Source organism: Rattus norvegicus, chromosome 3 (genome assembly GCF_021556685.1).
Source record: "Rattus norvegicus strain SHRSP/BbbUtx chromosome 3, alternate assembly SHRSP_T2T, whole genome shotgun sequence".
Classification (NCBI taxonomy): domain Eukaryota; kingdom Metazoa; phylum Chordata; class Mammalia; order Rodentia; family Muridae; genus Rattus; species Rattus norvegicus.
Window position 1 is genome coordinate 1570468 of NC_141536.1, and position 21958 is coordinate 1592425.

General features: G+C 44.7%; 1 protein-coding gene and 1 long non-coding RNA gene across 5 annotated transcripts in view; both read left to right on the forward strand.

Annotated features, from left to right (window-relative positions):
* Positions 1–21958, forward strand: part of LOC147995335 (uncharacterized) — a 305835-nt gene that overhangs the window by 125508 nt on the left and 158369 nt on the right. The window lies entirely within an intron of this gene.
* The window catches only part of LOC148006392 (uncharacterized), a 44257-nt gene that overhangs the window by 2102 nt on the left and 20197 nt on the right, over positions 1–21958 (forward strand). The window contains exons 3-5 of one of the 3 annotated variants that reach the window (XR_015684155.1): positions 10255–10445; positions 10959–11606; positions 13156–13352. This is a non-coding gene — a long non-coding RNA (uncharacterized LOC148006392). Of the gene's footprint in view, positions 1–10254; positions 14923–21958 lie in introns of those variants that run through there. The other 2 variants (XR_015684156.1, XR_015684154.1) reach the window with 2 other exon arrangements.

Here is a 21958-nt window from a genome sequence, read left to right on the forward strand (position 1 = left end):
TAAAATTTATTACAACCTTATAAAATCTCACCCTTCCTAGTGGTCATTAAGGTTGCTCCCATGACATTTTTACTATAATCAATACTATAAAATGTTTTATAAGGTTTTTATTTTATTCGTGTGTGTGTGTGTTTGTGTGTGTGCCTCTGTGTGTGCCTGTGTGTGTGCCTGGGTGTGTGTGTGTGTGTGTGTGTGTGTGTGTGTGTGTGTCTTTCTCTTTGTCTGCTTGTGTTGGAAGGGCCAGAAGAGGGCTTGGGCCCCCTGAAGCTGGAGTTGTTACATACAGACAGTTGTGAACTGCTTGACTGACAATGGATACAGAGATTTGAGCTAGCATGCTGAAAGGACTACAAGGTGCTGAGCCACCTCTTCAAAGCCAACACTTTTTAAAGTGTCAAAACACTGCACAGCCTGAGCTGACATCACAGGAGAGTGAGCAAGCATGCCTTGAACTTCTTAGTAAGTTCCCTGTAGCTTTCTCCACATTGCCTTTGTAACAGTTTACATACTTCAGTCTGCAGGAGCCTGCTTTGCAGTCTCCCTGGAGAAAACACCAACTCTGCTCTGGCTTTGGTCTTGGCAACATGTGAAGCGGGTATGGGTGGGTGAGGGTAAATGGCCTCATTCCTGGTGTAGGTAGAGACAGAGTCCTCTTGTGAAATTCCACCTGGGTGTAAAATGCCATAGACCTGGAGCAAATCTGTGTTTGCTTTAACTCCCCTAGTGCCTCTGAGCTACAGAAGTGATGTCTTCCCTAAGAGCTTGCCCATTGTTCCTGAGTTTGTTCTGTGAACTTAAAGGAAGAGACATGTTTTCCTAAAGCCTGCACCAGCAGAGATGGAGAAATTGTTTGAAGTTCCAGTTTCTTACTTGACAGGTTAACATCCAGTTTTGTTTACTGACTAGCCTTGTAATGCCTTGGCTTTGACATCTCAATTACAGTTCAACAGAATACCTTCAACTCAAACACTGCCTCCTTGGCGCAGGCCAGCCAGGTAGAGGGCTAGAGAAGACAGTCCCCACTGTTAGGTTTCATTCGCTCAGTCATTCATTCATACATTGTTTTTAAAACGTTTATCTAATATCATGTATAACAAGCTTATAGTGGAAAAAAGATAAAGTTTTATAATACAAGCAACTAGGTCGCCAATTCTAATATTTCTATTTTCTTACAGTCTTTTTAAAAAATTTTAATTTATGAGTGAGAGTGTGGGTGTGCATGCACATGTGTGCATATGTATGTGTGAACCAGAGATCAGCTTTAAATATCTTTGCTTGGGAGCCATCTTGTCTTTCTACTCAGGGTCTCTCTGGGACCTGGGGCTCCCCAGTTAGGCTAGGCTTGATGGCCAGTGAGCCCTAGGGATCTGCTTGTTTTTCTCTCCAGAGCAGAGATTACAAGTGTGCTGCTACGACCTGCATTTGATCTGGGTGCTGCCATTCAAATCAGGACTTCATGCACGCACAGCAAGCACTTCATAGGGTGTGCTGCCCTCCAGCTTCTCCTGTAATGTTAAAAAAATCTATGTCACAGGGTTAGGGTTAGGAGCTAGGGTTTAGGGTTAGGAGTAAGGGGTTAGGGTTAGGGTTATATATGCAGAGAGTCATATATATCATATATAATCTCTATCTGAACATAGTCGATATTTGTTAATTCAGAAACTACTTTTACACATTTTCCTTATATCAGCACTGAAATAGACATAGTCTCTAAGCAGAATGCTCTTTCACTGAATGGCCTCTCTTACATTTAGTAGGAACACCACTGATAACCTTTTGTTGTGGTAATATGGTGGACTCTCCAGCTAGAGCTTCCTCCTAACCCATCTTGATTCAGGGATTCCATTTGGGTAGGTTTCAGTGAGCAAGCCATTTCTCCAGGATAGAAGGCAGAGCATGTATCAGCCTGTGCGCTGGAGGTTAATGTACTAGGGGCATGGCAGGCACAGTGTCTTTCAGAAGAGCAGGGTGTTGGGATCTGATGCAGGAGCACTCAAGGGTAGAGACGTTGTCCCCTCTGAGGACTGCAATTGGTTCCTGGAAGTAGGCAGCCTTGAACGATTTGAAGTGGGGAGTCTGACGTTTATGTTGTTCCTTTTGTTTTGCTTTTGATCCCCCCACCCCATGCATCTCAGGTTGGCCTCAAACCTCATAATGGAGGATGATCTTGAATCTCTGATCCTTTTGACCTGACTGACCTGTGCTGAGATAGTGGGTGTGCAGCATCACACCCTACCCATTTGATGGGAACTGAACCGAGAGTGCAGGCTGGCCAGGCACTCTACTAGCTGAGCCACAGTCTTTCTGGTGACCTTAGTTAGTTAGAGTCGAAGGGCAAACTAGACAACTGTTAAATAGTCTGTTTGTTCACACCATCAAACTTCTCTTTAAATTTTTAAAATTGTGTTTATGCACATGGGTCATATGCCTACATACCGTTGCATGCAGTGCCCGTGGAATACCCTGGACTGGATTACCTACAGTTGTGAGCTGTCATGTGAGTGCTGGGAAATGAACATGGGTCCTCTGGAAGAAGAGCCAATGATCTCAACCAGGGAGCCATCCCTCTGCCCCCCTCTCTTTACCTTCTTGCAGGAGTGTTTTATACTGTCTTCTCGACACAGTCCCACAGGATAAGCACAGTAATTACTGTTTATATCACAGAAGAGAAAATAATTTCCAAATCTGCCTTAAGTGAGGCAAAGTCACCTTAGAAGACATACTTTTCCCCTTTCTTACACTTTCCATGCAAGACCCATTTCCTGTACACGAATCATATAAGTAGTTACAGTAACAATCGCTGCACTTTTTCTGAAGACATCTAATAAATAAGGTTAGCGTTTTAGTGTTCATTGCGGCTTTGGTGCTAGGATAGTTCTTGGAGCCATATTCAAAGGAAGTGTGAACTGGAGTGAAGTTGCTGTGAAGGATGCTTCTGATGATAACCTCACTTTGAAATTATGTTCTGCTGCTCCCAAGGAAAATTCAGCTGAATTAGCTAGCCTCTTGCAACAGAAAAAACAAACAAACAAACAAACAAACAAACAAACAAACAAAAATTAGAGCAAGAAGCATTTGCACTGAGGCTCCGGGGTCTTGAGGCTGCAGTGGGTCCCAAGTGTTTTAGTGTTTATTTGACATGAAGATTACAGCCCCAGAGAGATGAGTGTACTACATAGGATTCTCATTTCATTAGCAACCTTTCATTAGAAACAGTCTTTGACAGTTTCCCTTTGGTGTCCGTGCATGCGGTACCTGTGTGTCTGTGTGTGTCTGTGAATGTGTGCGCATGTGCAGGCACACACAGACATTCATGCATGGTTCACATTTGTGTGGAGATGCACGTGTGTGCAGACCAGAGAAGAACTTTGAGTGTCATTCCTTAGGGACTATCCACCTTTTAAAAATTATTTATTTGTTCTGCGTACGTGTGCATGCTTTGACACTGTGGTAGTCACAACATAAATTCAGAGTCAGCTCTCTGCTAATCCTCCTTCATGGGGTCTGGGAATTGAGCTCTGGTCATCAGGCTTCCGAAGTAAGTGCCTTTATCCTGCTGAGCACTCTATCCAGCTCCCTTTCAAATCATTTTCAGGCACACCTCCCTCTGACCCAGTACTCAGCAGCTAAGCCAGGATTGATTGCTGGGTGACGAGGTTCAAGGAGTTGCCTTCCTTCTTATGGGACTAGAGATCTGGGACTGACAGACACCATGACTGTTTTTGTTCAGTGTGTATTCTAGGGATCAAACTCAGGTGCTCATGCTTGAATAGCAACTCCTCACACTGAACCATTTTCCCAGCTCTTCCTTCAATTTTGCAGTTCTGGGCCTTGAACACAAGTCCTCATGAAGGTTAGCTAAGTATGTCCTTCATGAATGAGCAACACCCATAGACACAGTAATTCTTTCATTACACCTTCCAGGTACTGGTGAAGTCAGGAACAAGGCAGAAAACACTTGCAGCAGTGGTCTTGGAAGACACAATCCCTCAGTCTTCATTTTCTAAGCTGTAGATTGACATGGTAGTTCTGACTTTTTAGGGTTGTCATGAGAATTAACCAAGGCGATGTGTTGTTCCTGCCATGTAACGATCTTGTGGTAGAACTCCTTTATGTAAGGACTTGGTTGTTTTATTTCATTTTATTCTCTCTCTGTGTGTGCATATATGTGTACGTATATGTTTACGTGCTACATGGGAATATGTATGTCTATGTATGGTGAGTGTGTATGTAAATAATCTATGTTAATGCTGTATATGAAGTTGTGTGTCTGCATGTTCATGATGTGTATGTATGTCTGCATTTGTGCGTTATGTGTGTGTTTGTATATGTGTGTGTGTGATGTGTGTGTCTGTGTATGGTTTATGTGTATGATGTGTGCATGTGCATAATGTGTGTGCTTGTGTGTGTCTGTATGGTGTGTTTATATGCATATGGTGTGTGCATGTTGTGTGGGTGTGTGTGGTGTTTGTATGGTATGTGCATACTGCATTGAGGCCACTTGTGTGTGCATGATATATATGTGGGGTGTGTGTATGGTATGTGTGTAGGACATGTATGGTATGTGGTTTTGTATGATTTATGTGTGCATGTAGCGGGGTGCACATGCAGAGATTGGGAGGAGATCCTCCCGGTACCAGTTCTCTCCTTTTACATGGGTTCCTGGAACTGAACTCGGATTTCAAGGCAAGGGATTTATTTACCTTTCGAGCCTTCTCTGGCCCTCTCTGTAAGTACTTTTTAAGTGGAGGTTTGTCCAAATTACTGTTTTGGGTTTTTTCCCCTTTGTTTTTCTTATCTTTTTGTAGGGGAATTTGGTGGGGAAAATTCTGTAGCTTTCTTGTTTTTTAACTTTTCCAAACATCCATATTGTTCTTCAGATATTGCCATAGGCTGAATGGGCTTCAGGACTTGTTCCATTCGATGAGGTTTTGAGCACAAGATGTGTTTTCAATTACTCCTGTGGAAGGCTCTTCTGAGTGCTTGGAAGACCGTGGGATTGAACTCTAGCTTTGATAGATTTTTTTTTTTTATTTTTGAGGTAGATTTTGGCACACAACAATCTCCTTTGCCTGGAAGATTCTGTGATCTCTACATAGTTTTCTTACATCTGGTATAGTAATATTAATATTAGTCACTGGAAATGACATCAGATGAATAATATCTTTACAGCGTGAAATGTTTCTGCTCTCATCTTTCCCTCCAGGATGTTCACATTGGGTGTGACAGAGTGTTCTACCTGGCATGCAAGAATGGCATGGTGCAACTGCATTACAAAAATGAACAAATAAAGTGTTTGTTCATTTAGTTAATCTGAGATTTCTTAAACTGTCACTTCATAGAGCAAAGAGGTAATGGCTGAAAGACCTGAGTAATGAATGGTACCGTTTTTTGTTGTTGTGTTGTGGTTGTGGTTGTGGTTGTTGTTGTTGCTGTTACTCTGTGTGTTTTTGGTGTCAGGGGAAGGCTGTTGTGTTCTCACTGGGAAAGAGGGTGTTATCTAGAACTGAGTTAGATAGTATGTCGAAGGTTTTTGTTGACGAGGAATTTCATTTGGGTTGGAAGGACCACAGGAATGGGAACCGAGAGTGAGTGGTAGGAGAGCTTGCCCTAGTCTGGGCTGCATCCTGGGAGAGGGATGGGAGTGTGGAAGTTGCTTCAGAAAAGGATGGAAACATTGTATCTGTAGCCAGGAAGCAGAGAAAGATGGGTGTTGTTTCTAAGCTTTCTTTCTTCTTTGTATGCAGTGCAAGCCTGGGCCCAGGGAATGGTGGTGTCTATATTTAGGGTGGGTCTTCCCTCCTTAATTAATCTAATCAAGATACTTTATCAGAGACATGCCTGGTGACTGTTTCCTGGATGGTTGTAGATAGCGTCATATTGACAGCTAATAGTATGCATCACAGCTGTTCCCTGGATGCTTTAACATGGAATGGTGGGTGTTGAGTTGGTGCAGAGGTGACAGTTGTTGATCAAGAACTTTGGATTTAGCTGGAGCTTTTAATTTATGAAGCTAGAGTCCACAGAAATGGTACGTGTGTAATTTACCACATGTCAGTGAAGACAGCGAGGATAGAGAATAACTAGATATATGAAAATGGGTTGAAGAAAACTGCTTAGGTGTCCTTGAAGACTACATATGAAGGAGGATACACTATGCCATCATGAAAGCATTAGGCATTCTCTTAACTCTGCAGTACAGGGGTGAATTTGGAATACCCCAAGCACATCAGTGTCCCCATGGGAATGGGGAAAAAGTAACATACAAAGTGGTGGTTGGTGTTCACACCAAACATCGTAGGCCAGAATCAGTGGCCTTACACCTCCAGAGAATGTGTCCTTAAAGAAGACTGAGGATTGAACTTTGTCCCCCAGGAATGAATCACCTCATTTCTTATTTTGTTATCATTTTGGTAAGGCTGAGTAGACAAATCCCTTGTTGTAAAGATGTCATTCTGCTGGTTGATGTTTTACCCTTGTTGGATGGTATGTTTGAGAAGCCTTCTGGTTTTCTGCCTGAACAGGAAACTGGAGACCTTGCAGCTGGGCAACTCTGACCTGATCCTCTTTGTACTGCTCCCCACCCTGTGGAGAGCTCCTCTCCTAGCTGGCACTCTCTCTTTCTCTTTGGGGAGGTTGGGAGGCCATGACTCTTGTACAGGTTTTGGCAGTGCAACTGAGGGCTTACCTTCAGAACCGCTGTGGAGGACTCTTGGAAAACTTGTCTCTGGGAATGTGAGGGCCTTTCCCTTTGGAAAAGAGTCAGACAGAGGGTGTCTCTAAGGAGGGGCTCTTCAAAGCCTATGAAGTGGCCTCTTAGCGATTCTGTGTGGAAGTCTGTAGCCCTGACAAAGGGTCCATGTGGCAGATTTCAAGCAGCTCAACTCTTCCGGAATGTACTTTGGGATCATAAATTATATTAAAAGGAAGTTTTTGTTGTTTTCTCCTCTGTTATTTGCCTCTTTTAGTGGGGATGAGGAAATTAAAAACTTGCCATCTGAAGTGAATGCTTCGAGAAAAGGTGACACAGAAGAGACATAGAGCAAATAAGGCACTACATGTGCAGATCTCCAGGTTAAAAGTCGGGTTCTCCCATCACAGCCTCCTCACTTCTTCCCATACCTCCTCCCCACTGCCTTCTGATCTCCACATGTAGACAGCCCTTATCATATGGAATTTCTGTAAATTTAGGACCTTGGTTCTCCCTTATCTTGTGAAGTTGATTGTGGCCACCATACCAGGAGCCTCCACAGTTGGTTATTTAAGGATGGGAATATTAGTTCGGCTTTTTATCTCCTACTTGAACTTTGTTGTGACTGAAATAAAGCTTTCACAGCCTCTGGCCCTACCTTGACTGATGATGGATGACGCATGTTCTTCGTGTACCTGAGTTGGAAACTTAGAGGGTTTGACCTTTCTGGGGAGGGTCAAGCCCCGCAGATGACATACTTGAGGACTACAGCTGCAACAAATGTAGAATGTGGGGACTGAATTCATGAACTTTTTTTTGAAAAACAAGGAAGGTAAGCAGACTCTTCCATTTAGAGAATACAGAGGAGCTACAGAGGTTTTTTTTTTTTTGAAACCATATTAATATCTGCATTTCTTTGTCTTATTACCCAAACCTCAAAGCTGTACTTTAGCATTACTTGTCAGAAAGGTAAAAGTAACATTTGAGATGTTCTAGAACAAGGCAGAAAAAAACACAAGGACACATTCGTTCCTTGTATTCAGTTTTGAGGTTCTTGCTGTGTCAGTTTGTCTTGTTTAACAAAATGAAGAGGTAATGATACCAGTAAGTGATTTCTTTTCCTTCTTGTCATCCACCTTCTTTATAAAGCGAGTATTTGTAAGAGAAATGTCTCCCCAGTTCCCTATTAAATTGTAAAGCATATATGATCTAGTGAGAGAAGCCAACTACAGAGTCTAAGACAGTGGAGCATCCCTTAACTAGTTCTTTGGTGGAAGAAGGTGGTAATGGCAGAAAAGGTCCCTTTGAAAGTCAGTAAATGCAATATCAGGGAGAAATTCCACAGTCACCCTGGTGTTAATTCAGACTCCAACTCTCATCTAGGTCTGCTTTGCCTCCCACAGTGTTTATCTTCATTCATTGGCTGCCACTCTGATGCTACCCTACCCCACTCTGATGTCCTGGACACTCTCCTTTTTCTGTGGCCACTGCCACCATGCCTGTCCCCAGTCACTCTCCTAAAATTCCAGTCCTGGCTGTTTCTCTCTCCTATAATTCAGGCTCTTGGGGCATAGTTTTTTGGCTCTGTCCTGAGTGCAGCATCAAACATAATGTGGTTTAGCGGGTACCCAACCCCGATGAATTAATATTCAGATGGGTTAGTGAGTGGAGGCCAAAGCCAAACCAGACAACCAACAGGAGCCAAATACATACTGGAAAACCAACATAGTGGGTGCCGAAGGATGGAAGGGGTTCCGCAGGGAATCACAGTCCTTGACCCCCAGGAGGCAGTGCTTGCTGGTTAGGATTTTCTTGGTGCAGGGAAATATGGACACAGCATCAAAGCACTTAGTAGGAGTGGGCACCCTTAAACACTGTGCAGAGGGCTTAGTGGAGCTGAGCCTGGAAGGTGTCCTGGAATGGCTTGTTTGGTAGAGTTCAGCTGAATGTCTGTTGCAGGGGATGAGCGGTTGGGTCTGGCTGGCTTCCATCATCAATAATTGCCCGACCTTAAGCAAGCGCCTGGGTCACTTTCTTCATCTACAATGTGACAAGATAACTCGTGTTGTAAAGAGATTGAAAAGGAAAGGGAGTTTGGCTGTGAAATCAGTAAGGATGCCTTTTGATCAGCTGCTTCCTGACTGAGTGTGGCCTGCAGTAGGCAATGGGTGGATGCATAGATGGATGGATGCATGTCTTGCTGGATGCACGGATGTTGGATTCATGGGTGGATGGATGGATGGATGCATGGCTGGCTGGCTGGATGCATGCTGGATGGATGCATAGATGGATGGATGGATAGATGGATGCATAGATGGATGGATGCATGGATGTTGGATGCATGGATGGATAGATGGATGCCTAGATGGATGGATGCATGGCTTGATGGATGCATGGATGGATGGATGCATAGATGGTTGGATGCATGGGTGGGTGCATGCATGAATGCTAATATGATATATGGATGTGAAAGCCATTCAGACACAAAATAAAAACTGAGGGTATAGGAATGAGCAAGTCAATTTTGTTCCTTGTCCAGAACTCTCAAAAGAGTTTGGACTGGAGAAGCTTTACAACCTTAACACTTTTAAATGCACTGTTCTAATGTTATTTGTTGAGAATTTCATACATTGATACAGTATATTTCAGTATATCCACTTCACCCCTGTATTTGTTCTAATAATCCCTTGAATACAGCGAAGCCTACTCATGAGTGAGGGGCCACCAGTGCAGCATGGTCCACTCACGAGGGACCATACCCCTAAAGAAAACCCTCCCCTAGCAGTCCTCAAGTGACAGAATCTTCTAAGCTGCAGGCAGGGGCTTCAGTGCCCTACCACATTCGTGCTGGAATGTTGAGTGGTTTGCTCTTCTGCTGGACACCAACTGCACTGAGTTTTTGAGTTCAACGACCATATCATGAGAACATGTCATTGTTTTGATCCAACTCCTTCCGACCTTTGGCTCTTAAACACTTTCCACCTCTTTTCTTTCCAATATTCCGTGAGCCTTGAGGGAACTTGATACGGTGGGAGCTTCTGTGGCTGAGCTCTCCACAGAGAGTTCATTCTCAATACTCGGACTAGTTATGAATGTGTATTAACTACCATCCACTGTATGAAGATCCTCCCCCAATGACCACCCAGAGCTGTGTTAATCTATGAGCTTGTAACTGGTATAGTTTGCTACTGTATATCCATTTAAGAAAATAGTAGTTATGGTTCATTCCCAGGGCTTATGAGCCTGTCTGCCATGGTTTTCCTGACCAGATTTACAATGCCAGGCAAAAGTTTCCTCTTGTAGTGCAGACCTTAAATGCACCCAGAAAATGATTGGTGATCCTCATTACATTCCTGCCATTTATGGCACACCCATGAGTACATCTTGCCAGGGCTTTTGTTATGTAGCCCTGAGTAGTCACAGTGGAGTGAGAATAGTCTGCATAGCATCTTCTAGCATCATAAAGGGTAGCTAGCAGGGGTGGAAGCTTCCTGCTAAGTACTGTGCAGGCAGGTCTGTGTGATTTCTTCAAGTTCTTTGACCTACTTGTGTGGTGTCATCAGCTATAGGATCTTACCATCACATTCTGAGGGGTAGCCCTGAGCAATGAGAATTGGCAACTCTGGTATCATCTCTGTGACATCCTCGACCAACAACTTGAGAGCAAGGTGTCCTACATCTAGCTGTGGACTTTTTGAGAACTTGTAGCCAATGGAAGGAGAATTACCCACCTTATAACGTTCGTTGTAAGTTGGCAAGTAGCTTTTCATATGGCTTTTGTATTTTAATGTTCGTGGACGTTTTACCTACTTGTATGTCTGTGTGAGGCTGTCAGAAGTCCTGGAACTGACGTTACAAGCAGGGGTGAGTTACCATGGGCGAGTAGGTGCTGGGAATTGAACCCAGGACCTCTGGAAGAGCAGCCTGTGCCCTTAACTGTCCATCTCTCTGGCCCTTCATAAGGCCTTTTCAAATATCCTTAGTGTTAGTTAGTTCTCCTTCATCCTCTTCCCTACAATCCTAAAGATTTTAAACCAGTATTTCATTTATGCATCATTTAACCTATTGACCTAAATTGGTAGAAAAGATTAAAAAAAATAACACATGGTTTACAAAATTACATTTGTAATTTGAAGAGGGGATTCTAAAGGAGATTATGTTCAAAACCAACATGGGGAAATCCTAAAAAGGATCTGGCCTCTGCCCCCTTGTTGGAACTCCTTACCTGTGTTCTGATTTTCTTCTTTTGTTTATTTCTTTGTTTAAGGGTGTCGGCAATTCCTTTTTGTCCACAGCTGAACACTTTCCAGGCCGTTCTGGCATCCGATGAATGTGATTCCTATGTCCTCTTTCTCTATCCTGCCAATGGTCTTCAGTTTTTGGAACTCACCCCAAAGAATCCTATAGTGTCCAGTTACAGTTTCCTGCTAAGGTGGGATTCTGCCAAGGGGAAGCAGATGACGTGAAGAGAAAAGCCCTGTATTTCAGCCTGACTAACAGTGAGCAGTCGGTGAAGAATTTCTACCAGGGAGTAATGTGGAGTGTGTGACTGTGCTATGCACTGGAAGGACATTTAGGAGGGACACTATCTCTAGTGGCCAGAAACCATTTGATAATAACCTTTGGTGGCTTCTAAGAAAGGCGCTGGTTGAAAACCAAGAGCTAAGCTTGAACTCCGGAGCTTCAGGCTGTCCAAGATTTAAAAGATTCTTTCTTTTTCCTGCACTATTTGTCAGGCAGAGAAACCAGAACCAGCAGTGATTATATGTTTTTGCAGAACTACTGGGATTTGCTGTGAAAAACATTGTTCTTGGGGCTACATAAAAATATCCCGTCATAACTAACTGCCTCAGTGGACCCTTTTCAGGTTAATGATTTCTGGAGAGGAGGCATCATGATTCAGTCTTTCAAACAGGTATTGTTAAGGATTAAATTATGAGTACTATAATGGGGGGCAGGTAGGTAGATGAGGCTTTTAGTCATCTCAGGTTTCTCCTGGCACCATCACCAGAAATCATGCTGACTGGTTTACCCACAGAGTTGCCAGAGACAAATCCATTTCTTAGTCTCCCCAGTAGGTTATTCCGCTAGTGCTGCAATAGGCTATTCTGCAGGTGTCTGTCCAGTTGGTGCTCCTAAGAGACTATTGACTTCAGGTGGGCTCTTTTGTCTTTGTATTTTGCAATACTAGCTTAGCCCACAGTAGTTACTTTGTGGCTTTCCATAGTTTCTTCTCAGTCAAACTAGATCGTGGGCAGAGAGAGTGACAGAGCAAAAATTTACCGATCACTTTATCTGCAGAGCATTGTGATAAAACCCTTGCAGATATTATCTTAATTAAAACTCTCTCAACTTATAGGTGGTAAGTATAATTATCTTCCCAGTTTTACCAATAGTCTTACCGAAATTATGAAAGGTGCTTATGTCAGAGTCAAATGGCCGAGCCATAGTCAATACAGCTCTGAAGTATGGATACAGGGGTGATCTCTTATGCAGAGTAGATAGGGTGTTTCTTACTTGGATTTCATGTTACCTGGTTGTTTGTATTTTGGGTCATTTTATCAGTCACTCCGGTTACAGCTCACTCTGCCCCTCTCCTGCAATTTTGATATTTCTGGAAAGCATCAAAGGAGACAGTGAAGAACCAGAGTGAATGGATGACAGTGTTTGTGTGTGTGTGTGTGTGTGTGTGTGTGTGTGTGTGTGTGTGTGTATGTGTGTGTGCATGCGAGCGTGCGTGTGCGTGGATGTGCATGCATGTGTGTGTGAGCACATGTATGAAGGCCTTTATGGCTCCAGTAGGGAAACACAACTTTCTCCTCACATGCTTTTTCCACACACACAGGCACAGACACATGCACACGCACACGCACAGCAGCTTCTTATGGCTATGCAGGTACCAATTCTCATTCTAATACTCTGTCATTCTTGGTCCTTCCCAGATTCTGTTGGTGTCCAGGGGCTCTGCCTTTAAAAATCATAGTATTTCAAGCACTCAGCCTTATTTCCAAGGGTTCTACATACAAGTGTGCCCTCCTGTTCTGTGATCCGTACCGGGTCTAGGTCTCCATCTCACCCTAGTCTGTGTAGTCTAGACTCTAGAACAGACTTAGCAGTTGGCCTCTACCCTTTCTCCTCTAACCTCTTACCCTCTAGCTTAAAGACTCTCTCTCCCCAGGTAGTACCTAGAGCCCCTTGGAAGGAGGGCTGAGTGCTTGAAATACTACAATTTTTAAGACACAGGCGTGTGCCAGAAAGGAGCAGCGTGAGACATGACCAGAGTGATTGACAAATTTGGTGTGCCTCACGCTTAATAAAATGAGACAAACTACAGACCATGGAATAACATAAAATGCAAGTCAGAATTATCCTACCACTACTCTGAGTGACAACTCTGCTACCTCCCCTTTCAGCGTGGGCTTTGCCTCCCATTCAGTGTTTGCATACTTAACAATGTCTCCTAGTCTTCTTTCCTCCAGGTTCTGTCAGTATCGTTGTCTTAAGGGTTGAAATATTGCATCACACATGCCCAGCATTGAGGACAACATTTGTAAACTAAAGTAGCTCAGGATCATGGTCCTAGCTCCCTCTGGATGCTTTGCTGTACCCCTCCAAGGAGAAGAACATTTTCCTAGTCCTGGAATCTCTTCATCCAACAGAGGTAATACATTATTCATGTTTGCAGGCCTCTTCTGAAACATATGTATATTCAGGTAGGGAAGAGAGTAGTTCCTGGGAAGGGATTAGTCCCAGGCAGGCCAGCATGGCTGTTCTGTTTTGTGATACAGTTTTTCTTTCTAGGAGACAAATTCTATCTGTGAGCATTCATAAACGACCTCAGTGTGGAGGGTAAATTAACTGTTTAGATTCCCACCAGGCACTGTGGCAAACGCCAGGATATTGATTTATGTCTCATTAGAAGGCATTTATTTAGCTCCACGCTTGCATGATTTGTATTTTCCTTCTCTTTGAAGCTTTGAAGCTGTCCACTTCCAAACTCCAGAGGTTTCCCAGCTGCAATACCCTGCTGTGGGATGGGCTGGGGCTCCAGGGTCTCTTCTTACTGATTGGTTTCAGTTTTTATAATTACCTTACTGTGTGGGAGTTGGGGGTTGGACACAGCTGTCGGGGAGGTGTCTGGGTTGGAATCCAGGTTGTCAGAGTTTGTGCTCTCCCCCTACCACGTGGATTCTGGGTATAGCTCTAAGCTCTTGTAGGTAAGTGGCTTTCCCTGCTAAGTCATTTTTTCAGCCTGGAGTTTTGTCTTCTGTGGTGTGTTTTATTTGCAACCCTAATTTCTATAAGCACCAACTGAGGGCAAGAGTTGAAGCTCTGCTGGTAGAACATTGCCTTACAGACACAAAGCCCAGAGTTTTGACCTTGGTGCCACACAAACAGGGTTTAGTATCACACCTGGTATCCCAGTGTTTGGGAGGTGCAGGCAGGAGGAAGAGAAGCTCAAGGTTATCATCAGCTACATGAGGCTGTGTCTCAAAAAATGAAGAGAAACCTTAGCAATTGAATATAACAAATCACAGAGGGGACGAACACTGACCTGACTGGGGAGGAGAGGGTTTATTTGGTTTACTGTCCTGGGTCACACAGTGCATTAGGGGAGCCAAGGCAGGAACTAAAGCAAGACAGGAACCTAGAAGGAGGTAGGAACTGGAGCAGAAGCCATGGAGGAACATTATTATTGGCTTGGTTCCTCTGTCTTACTCAGCCTGATTTCTTACACAACCAGAGATGGTACCCTAGGGTGGTATCACCCATAGTGAACTGCTCTTCCTCCCACCAATCATTAACCAAGAAAGCGCCCCTCCCCCAGACTTGCCTTCAGGCATGTGTGATTGAGGCAATCTCTTCTCAGGTCTGTATCAGGGTGACGAAATCCAGCCAGTACAGCAGAGTATCGTGAATACACTTGGGTACAGGTAGTGGCTAGTGGACAGTGCACAGAATGAGAGAGAGATAGAGAACTGAAGAAAACCTCAACTCTCCTCATTATTGCAGTAGAAACCGAGACTAGAATGATGAATACTTGCCCCAGTGAACAAAGATCTCGTTATATGATTCAGTGGATCTTAATACTTCTTTTTAGCCATTCCCTCTTATTCTTGATTGTTGACTTTTGAGGAAATTACATAGTCTGGGATAATTTGAGTTTTGGTATTTCGTGCAAACACAGGATTGATATCATTGGCTAGGTCCCATTTTCCAGAGTCATTTTTTTTCTCCATCTTTATTAAATTGGGTATTGTTTATTTACATTTCAATTGTTATTACCTTTCCTGGTTTCCAGGCCAACATCCCCCTAACACCTTTCCCCTCCCACTCTATATGGGTGTTCCCCTCCCCATCCTCCCCCCATTACCACCCTCCCCCCAACAATCACATTCACTGGAGGTTCAGTCTTGGCAGGATGAAGGGCTTCCCCTTCCACTGGTGCCCTTACTAGGCTCTTCAATGTTACCTATGCAGTTGGAGCCCAGGGTCAGTCTTTGGGTAGTGACTTAGTCACCTGAAGCTCTGGTTGGTTGGCATTGTTGTTCATAGGGGGTCTCAAGCCCCTTCAAGCTCTATCAGTCCTTTCTCTGATTTCTTCAATGGGGTGGTCCCATTCTCGGTTCAGTGGTTTGCTGCTGGCATTCACCTATGCATTTGCCATATTCTGGCTGTGTCTCTCAGGAGAGATCTACATCCAGTTCCTGTCAGCCTGCACTTCTTTGTTTCATCCATCTTATCTAGTTTGGTTGGTGTATATATATGGGCCACATGTGGGGCAGGCTCTGAATGGGTGTTCCTACAGCCTTCCAGAGCCTTCCTAACCCGAGCTTTCTCTTAGCGTTAGGAATCATCCTACACATGGCTGTCCTCTTCACAGCAAGCGTACCATTGACACTGAGATAGTAGGTGACTAAGCTGGCAAGAGTAGTGCCACATCCCAGCAGAAGATCTCGAGGTTCAGGATAGCTGGGTCTATCTGGTGAAATTCCTCTGAGAAAAGAGATTCTTGGGAACTAACAGGGGTTCATGGTCTACTCTACGGAGAAAATGAAGATCTGTTCCCAAATACTGAGCCTCATTTTGATTAATACATTTGTATCTTACCCATGTTGAACTTTTGCTCAAAAATTGTTTTAGACTTGGTCATTAAAAAGTACTGATAGATCTATCATTCTCTGTCATTAATACATTAGTCTATGTGAATCAGAGTACACAGAGATGTTTGGAAGACAAAGTTTCTTCTTAGCATGAAATTCTTGCCGTGGCTTTGCCAACTTTGGGCTGTATGATCTGAAGATTAGCTAACCCCTCAAAACCAACTTTTTCCTCACTAAGATCTAGCACAGCTACCACCCCTATCTTGCAGAGCACAGTGAAGACTGATAAGCACTTGTGTAGGCACGGCTTGTAGAAATCAGTACTATTTAAGTGTTTTAGGAATTTTAAGCTTAAGTAAGCTTGAGTCCGATTTAAATTTTCATTCATGTCGAGAAAGCATAAAATATTCTTGCATTCCATGTTTGCTCTCAAGACAGCCAGGATTTTGACAGAATATTTGATTTGGGCTTCTGGAGCAGACATATAACCTGATGGCTTAGTGTTCCATACACAATGCCAGACAAAAGGCAGCTTTTAACAAAGTTCCTGTATGGTATTTATCTCAGTTACTTAGATGCTTTGCTTCTGTTTGACATAGCATGGAAAGTTTGGCTTTGATCGTTAAAATCTTTTGATTTCAATATGAATTCTGAAGGAGGATGAATGGACTGGTTACAATCCACTCCTTCCTCTGTTCTTAGACTAAGCAACCTGGGGATTCCTGGGGCGTGGGCTTTTCACATCAGCAGCAGGCTGGCGCTGGACAATGTCTGGCCAGCCACGGTCAGAGGTGACCATTCCACAGCCTGTTCCTCAGTGCTGGAGCACTCCTCCAACCATGCTGCAGCCCTGGAGATCTGTACTGAGGACAGTTGCAATTATCACAATGAGAATGGAGAGGATGTAGAATACCCACCAATTGAACCAGGGGAGGCCCTAGAAGGCCACAGGAGAATGGATGTATTGATGTGTCTTTCAAATCAAAGGCTAATTCGAGCTTTGTGGATATTGGCACCACGTCTCCAGATTCTGATCACGCTTCTCCTTTGCCACACCCAGCACCTGGTAACTGGCCATCCTACCGGGAAACAGAATCGGCTTCTTTGGTCCATCAAATCAAACAGGGGCCACCTGTGGGAGATGTAGGGGTCCTGGATTTCAAGGACGTAGCATTGCTTTTGGATCCAGTGGGCACCAGAACCCCAGCTCCTCCACAGGCAGATGCAGCTTTCCTAACTCCAGGCAGGAAAGACCTTGGGAACAGAAACACCCAGTCCTATCCAGAGGCACGGTCAATGCTTTCACAGCCAGATGTTCCCCTCGCTCCTTTGGAAGGAGAAATCCTTCCTAATTACCCCGAGTCTGGTACATGCCACCCCTGAGTGGAGGGAGGTATGTGGTAGGACTGGATGACCACGTGAGTTCTAAAGCTCAAGGCAAGTGCATTGAAAAACTGGGCATTTGAGGTTTTGTTTAAAGAAAATATAGCAGAGTTGACAAACTAGACATGGTCATTCACCTGGGCCCATTCCTGTCCGGGCAGGCTGGGACAGGCTGGGGCAGACTGAGACAGAAAGATTTTCTAGGTTCAAGAGTAGCCTGGGCCATATAGAGAATTGTAGGCCAGCCTGGATTATACAGCCAGCTCTCCTCCCAAGTGTAATGAAAAATTTCGGGTTGCAAGTTCAGAGAAGGTGAGCTATTTCGAGGCTTCATAGGCATTGCAGGATGGAGGGTATAGCCATTTAGCTTTGACTGTGGTAGTTAGCTGTGCAGGCTTAGGCAAACATGCTGAAGAGCCTTAGGGAGAGAACATGGTATAGACACCTGTGTCTGCTATTAGTTCTGGTTCTTGTCCCCACAGCTGTGGCCTTCACCTCCCCTGAACCACCTTAACCTGGTTCTGTGACTCACTAGCACTAAAGGTAGCAGGAAGAAGGCAGGGGAATGCCCAGAGGGAACAACTTTTCATCCATCCTGATGGACTGGGAAACTGGTCCTAGATTCATCCTCCCCTACACCTATCTCCCGCTCTCCCTGCTCAATGATCTCTGCCAGGAGGACGTGTCAGAGGTCACACCTCTCTCCACAGCATTTCAACTTCACAGTTTTTCTGTCCGTGTATTGACAAAAACATTAACCTAGCAGAGAGGACCTTCTGGTTCTGCTGGGACATTTTCTGCAGGTTCAGGAGTTGTTTAGAGAAATAGTTCAGGAGGGAAGAAAACACTTTGTGTTTAACAGAGTATAGAGTAATAGTTAGGGTAGGACCGTTGTTGTCAAGTTTGAATCTTGGCCATGCTAAGGCAACTTATTTCACCCTCAAGTCTCTGATTTTCATTTATAAACGTATCGCCAGGATTTGTTGTTAGTGTATGTTATGTTTTGAGTGTCTGCATTAGTCTATTCCTCAGAAGACAATTAAGACCATCATTACTAATCTTTAGAGGATTTAAAACATAGCAAACTGGAGGATGGTGGGGTGAACAGCTGGGCTGGAAAACAGAGAAACTGAAAACAGAAAGTCTCATTAAAAAGCTTTTGCCTCCTGGCTCCTTTTCTGCTTGATGAAGTTTGATGAGCATTTGTTTTTTTTTTAAAGCCAAAGGCATGGATTTCTTTTCAACGTTCTAGAACTTTCAAATTCGTCTAACAATCTCCTATAATATTCAGTGTGAGTTCTTTCTATCTAAAGAGATTTAAAGGCACGAATCAAAAATTTCCTCAAAGGGATTTTGTGTTACAGATGTGTTTTTGAGTGGCCTTTTGTTGCGGGTTGTATTTTCCTGGCCCAGGAAGAGCACACAGTTATTGGAAAGTGGTTGTATGTACAGTTGTCTGAAACCTGAGGAGCGGGCTATGGCCCAGCACAAAACTGTAAACTGACCTAAAACCTTCAGAGAGTTTTCTTTTGCAATCGGTCATGGTCCTTGAAGCATGAACTTTGGAGATGATAATGTGTCACGGTGTCAAAGGTTGTGCGTGGCTGTTTAAGAGCTCAGAAAGGCCTGAAATGGAGCCAGTCACTGGGAACTGAGGGTAACAGCATAACCCAGGAGGGACATGATCTGTGCTATTTAATCAGCTGCCAAATGTAGTCAATGCTGACATCTAAATGCTAGAGTGTTTATGAAAAAGACATTCAGGGGGAGATTGTCCAACTGGAAGCTTTTAAGTCTTAGAGGAGAAAAATACTTTTAAATTTTATTTAAAAAAATTTATGTGTGTTCATGTGTACACGTTCATGTGTGGGAAAGCCTAGCCCTTAAGAAAGAATGTTTGGTGAGCTGTGTGAACCATAGAAACACGTAATTGTTATTATTTATGTTCAGAGGAAACACTGTTCTCCCGGAGGTTTATCCAGCAGCTGTGGGCTTACTCTGGGCAGCTGTTGACATGGGGCTGAGCTGTAGTACCAGCTCAAGGTAGGAAATGCGTGGCTTCTGGTAGTGGATGGACTTGAGTTCCCCCGCAGTGTAGTTTGAACACAGATGCTGTTTGAACCTTATTTTCTGAACAGAGAGCACCCTTCTCAATAAATTTTAACTTCCCCTTTAAGCATATAGGATTTGGTTTGCTGAGTCAGGGAATTAGGATTTTGTTAAAGGCTCAGAAAATTTCTCTTCTTTTTAGTATTGTTTTCATTAGGGTGTGTGTGTGTGTGTGTGTGTGTGTGTGTGTGTGTGTGTGTGTGTGTCTGTGTCTGTGTTTGTGTGTGTGTCTGTGCATGCCTGCCTGCCTGCCTGCCTGTGCATATGTATATGTGTTGTATAGGCCCCATAGGCATAGGAATAGGAGAGGTGCTCTGAAGTGGCCCCAGGTCAGCTTATGCAGCATGGTAGTATAGACAGGTTCCATGCTGCCACCCTGAGCAGTGTTTCTTTGTCCTGCAGCCCTGCTCATATTGGGAGCTTTCAATTCCAGGCTGCAGTAGGTTTTTGGTTGTCACAGCAGAGAGTATCTGCATTCTCACCGCCAGGGAGGTAGACCCCATTTGCAAAGAGAGAGAGATTGTTGGGGAAAGGCTGCAGCGCATTTGTTAGTCTCAGTAGATTGAGCAGCTGTGAACTTTCCCTTCACTAAGGCCATCCCTAACTCAAGCCTCGGGAACTGTTCCCTACAGCTTTTACTCTGGACTGAGCTCACCCTCCCTGTTGCCTGCCCTGATCCTCAGCTGTAGAGAGCCACAATAACATTCGTCACCACATGATGGCGCTGGCTTCCACTGCACCCCACGTGGAAAGCCGAGATAACATTTGCCATTACAAGATGGCGCTGGCTTCCGCCATGCCAGCCCGACTTCCTTTCAGGAAGTTAACTGTGTGCACATGTGCAAGAGTGTCTTCCTGCCAGGTCTTTGCCGACTCCGGGGCGTGCCTATGAGATCATGGGTAAGCGACCAATCAGGAGTGGATGTGCCGCGCTAGGGTGTATATAAGCCGCGCCATGATGGCGCCCCGAGTCCCCTCTCTTTAAGATACCATAAACATTTTGCTACAGAAGGATTCATGTGTCCGTGAGTGTTCTTGCTGGCGAGACGATAGCGCGAGACACTCAGCTTCCACCTGGTTCCCAGCAGCTACACAAACAGACCAGTTCTTTTAGTCTGAGGCAGGGATTTTGTTGCAGCTTTCAACCTGGAGTAGAAAGCGCTGCTAAGGTGCTGGGGTCCTCGCAGCTGGGAGAACTGAAGTAGAGGAGGAAGGTGCGGCCAGGTCGAAAGCTCTGGGCCAGGGTGTGGTGGTATCACAGGTGGCCATTTCTGAGCACCTTCTCCACTGCTGTTTCTCACCCCCTGGCTTCTGATACTCGCAGGCTGCTTCTGACATTCCCATAGTGACGCAGGATGGGGAGGGTACTGTGGGCAACAAGTAGACACACCACCCAATCCGGATCAGGCGACCCAAGGGTGTCTGTTAGCCCCGCCTCCGCCCCCCATGTCCCACCCCCAGACTGCGGCCAAGCTGCTCAAGTGGTTCTAGCTGTTGGTGGGGTCCTGCAGCTGTGATAGGCTCCTCCTCTCCGGCCCTTCCTCCCCGCACACCTCTCAGGCCCTCCTGGGATAGCTGTCCTCCTCTGGGGCCCTGTACTTGCTCCCAGCCATGGTGGCTAGCTCACTGCTCTCCTCCTTTACCTCGTTTTCTCCTTGGCCATCCTGGTCCAGACAGGTAAGGTGAGGGCTGGGGCACCCGGGGACCCTGCCCTGGTGCCTGGGGGTCGTTCTGTGCATGAGCGACTTTGTCTCTACCTGACTGGCCTGAGGTGTGGCGTTGGGGTAGGAATAGGGAGACCTGGCTCCTCTGGGCCTAGGGGTGAGGGTCTAAGATTTACTGGAACTGAACCAACTCTGAATTGAAGATGAGGGATGGGACCTTCTTAGGGCTGGTATGAAAACACTAGGATGATAAAATCCTAGCCAAGTATTAGTGATAACAGCTGTCCCCAGCAGTGTACCTTGGGAAAAACCTTGGAAAAAGCAGTCATTTTGAAAATTGGCCTTGAGGCCACCTGCAGCAAAAGCATCTGGAGAGCTTCCCAGGAGACTCTCTGGCCACTTTCATCGGGAACTCAGAGGGTTAGTAGAGAGACAAAGGGAAATTAGGGTGGGGGTGACTTGTACTTCTTAACAGCATCTTATGTGCTTTTGGTGTCTGTCCCTACACTTCTAGAGACTCTGGTCATATTTTGTGGAGGAGGTGGACACAGAAATTGTGCTGAATCAAGGGAACACGTTTCTTTCACCTTGTGCAACTCAATTTATAGACCAGGCCTAAGTGTCATCACCTGGGGTGTAAGGTTCGAAATGCAGTAGCTCCTGAGTTACTCTGTCAGATTCAATGATCTATTTAGCATAGTAATCAGATCCCCAGGAATTTGCAGGCACATTCAAGTCTGAGTAGTGTCTTCTTATGATAAATACAATCGGTGATTCAGAATAGCATATTAAGCATGCACCAGCAGAGTCTTCTTTCATTTATTATGTCCGGTCTCCACATCAGGAGGGGAAAAATGGCTTCAAGAAAACACTGCAATTGTAGTTGATTCAAAGCAGCATTATGCTTTGAGCTTTCTAAAAATGAAGGCAAACCCAACTAGTGAGAAACATAGGCTTAGGCAAACCAAACTTGGCCTTAGCACTGACTTCTAGCAAGGTTTATGTCA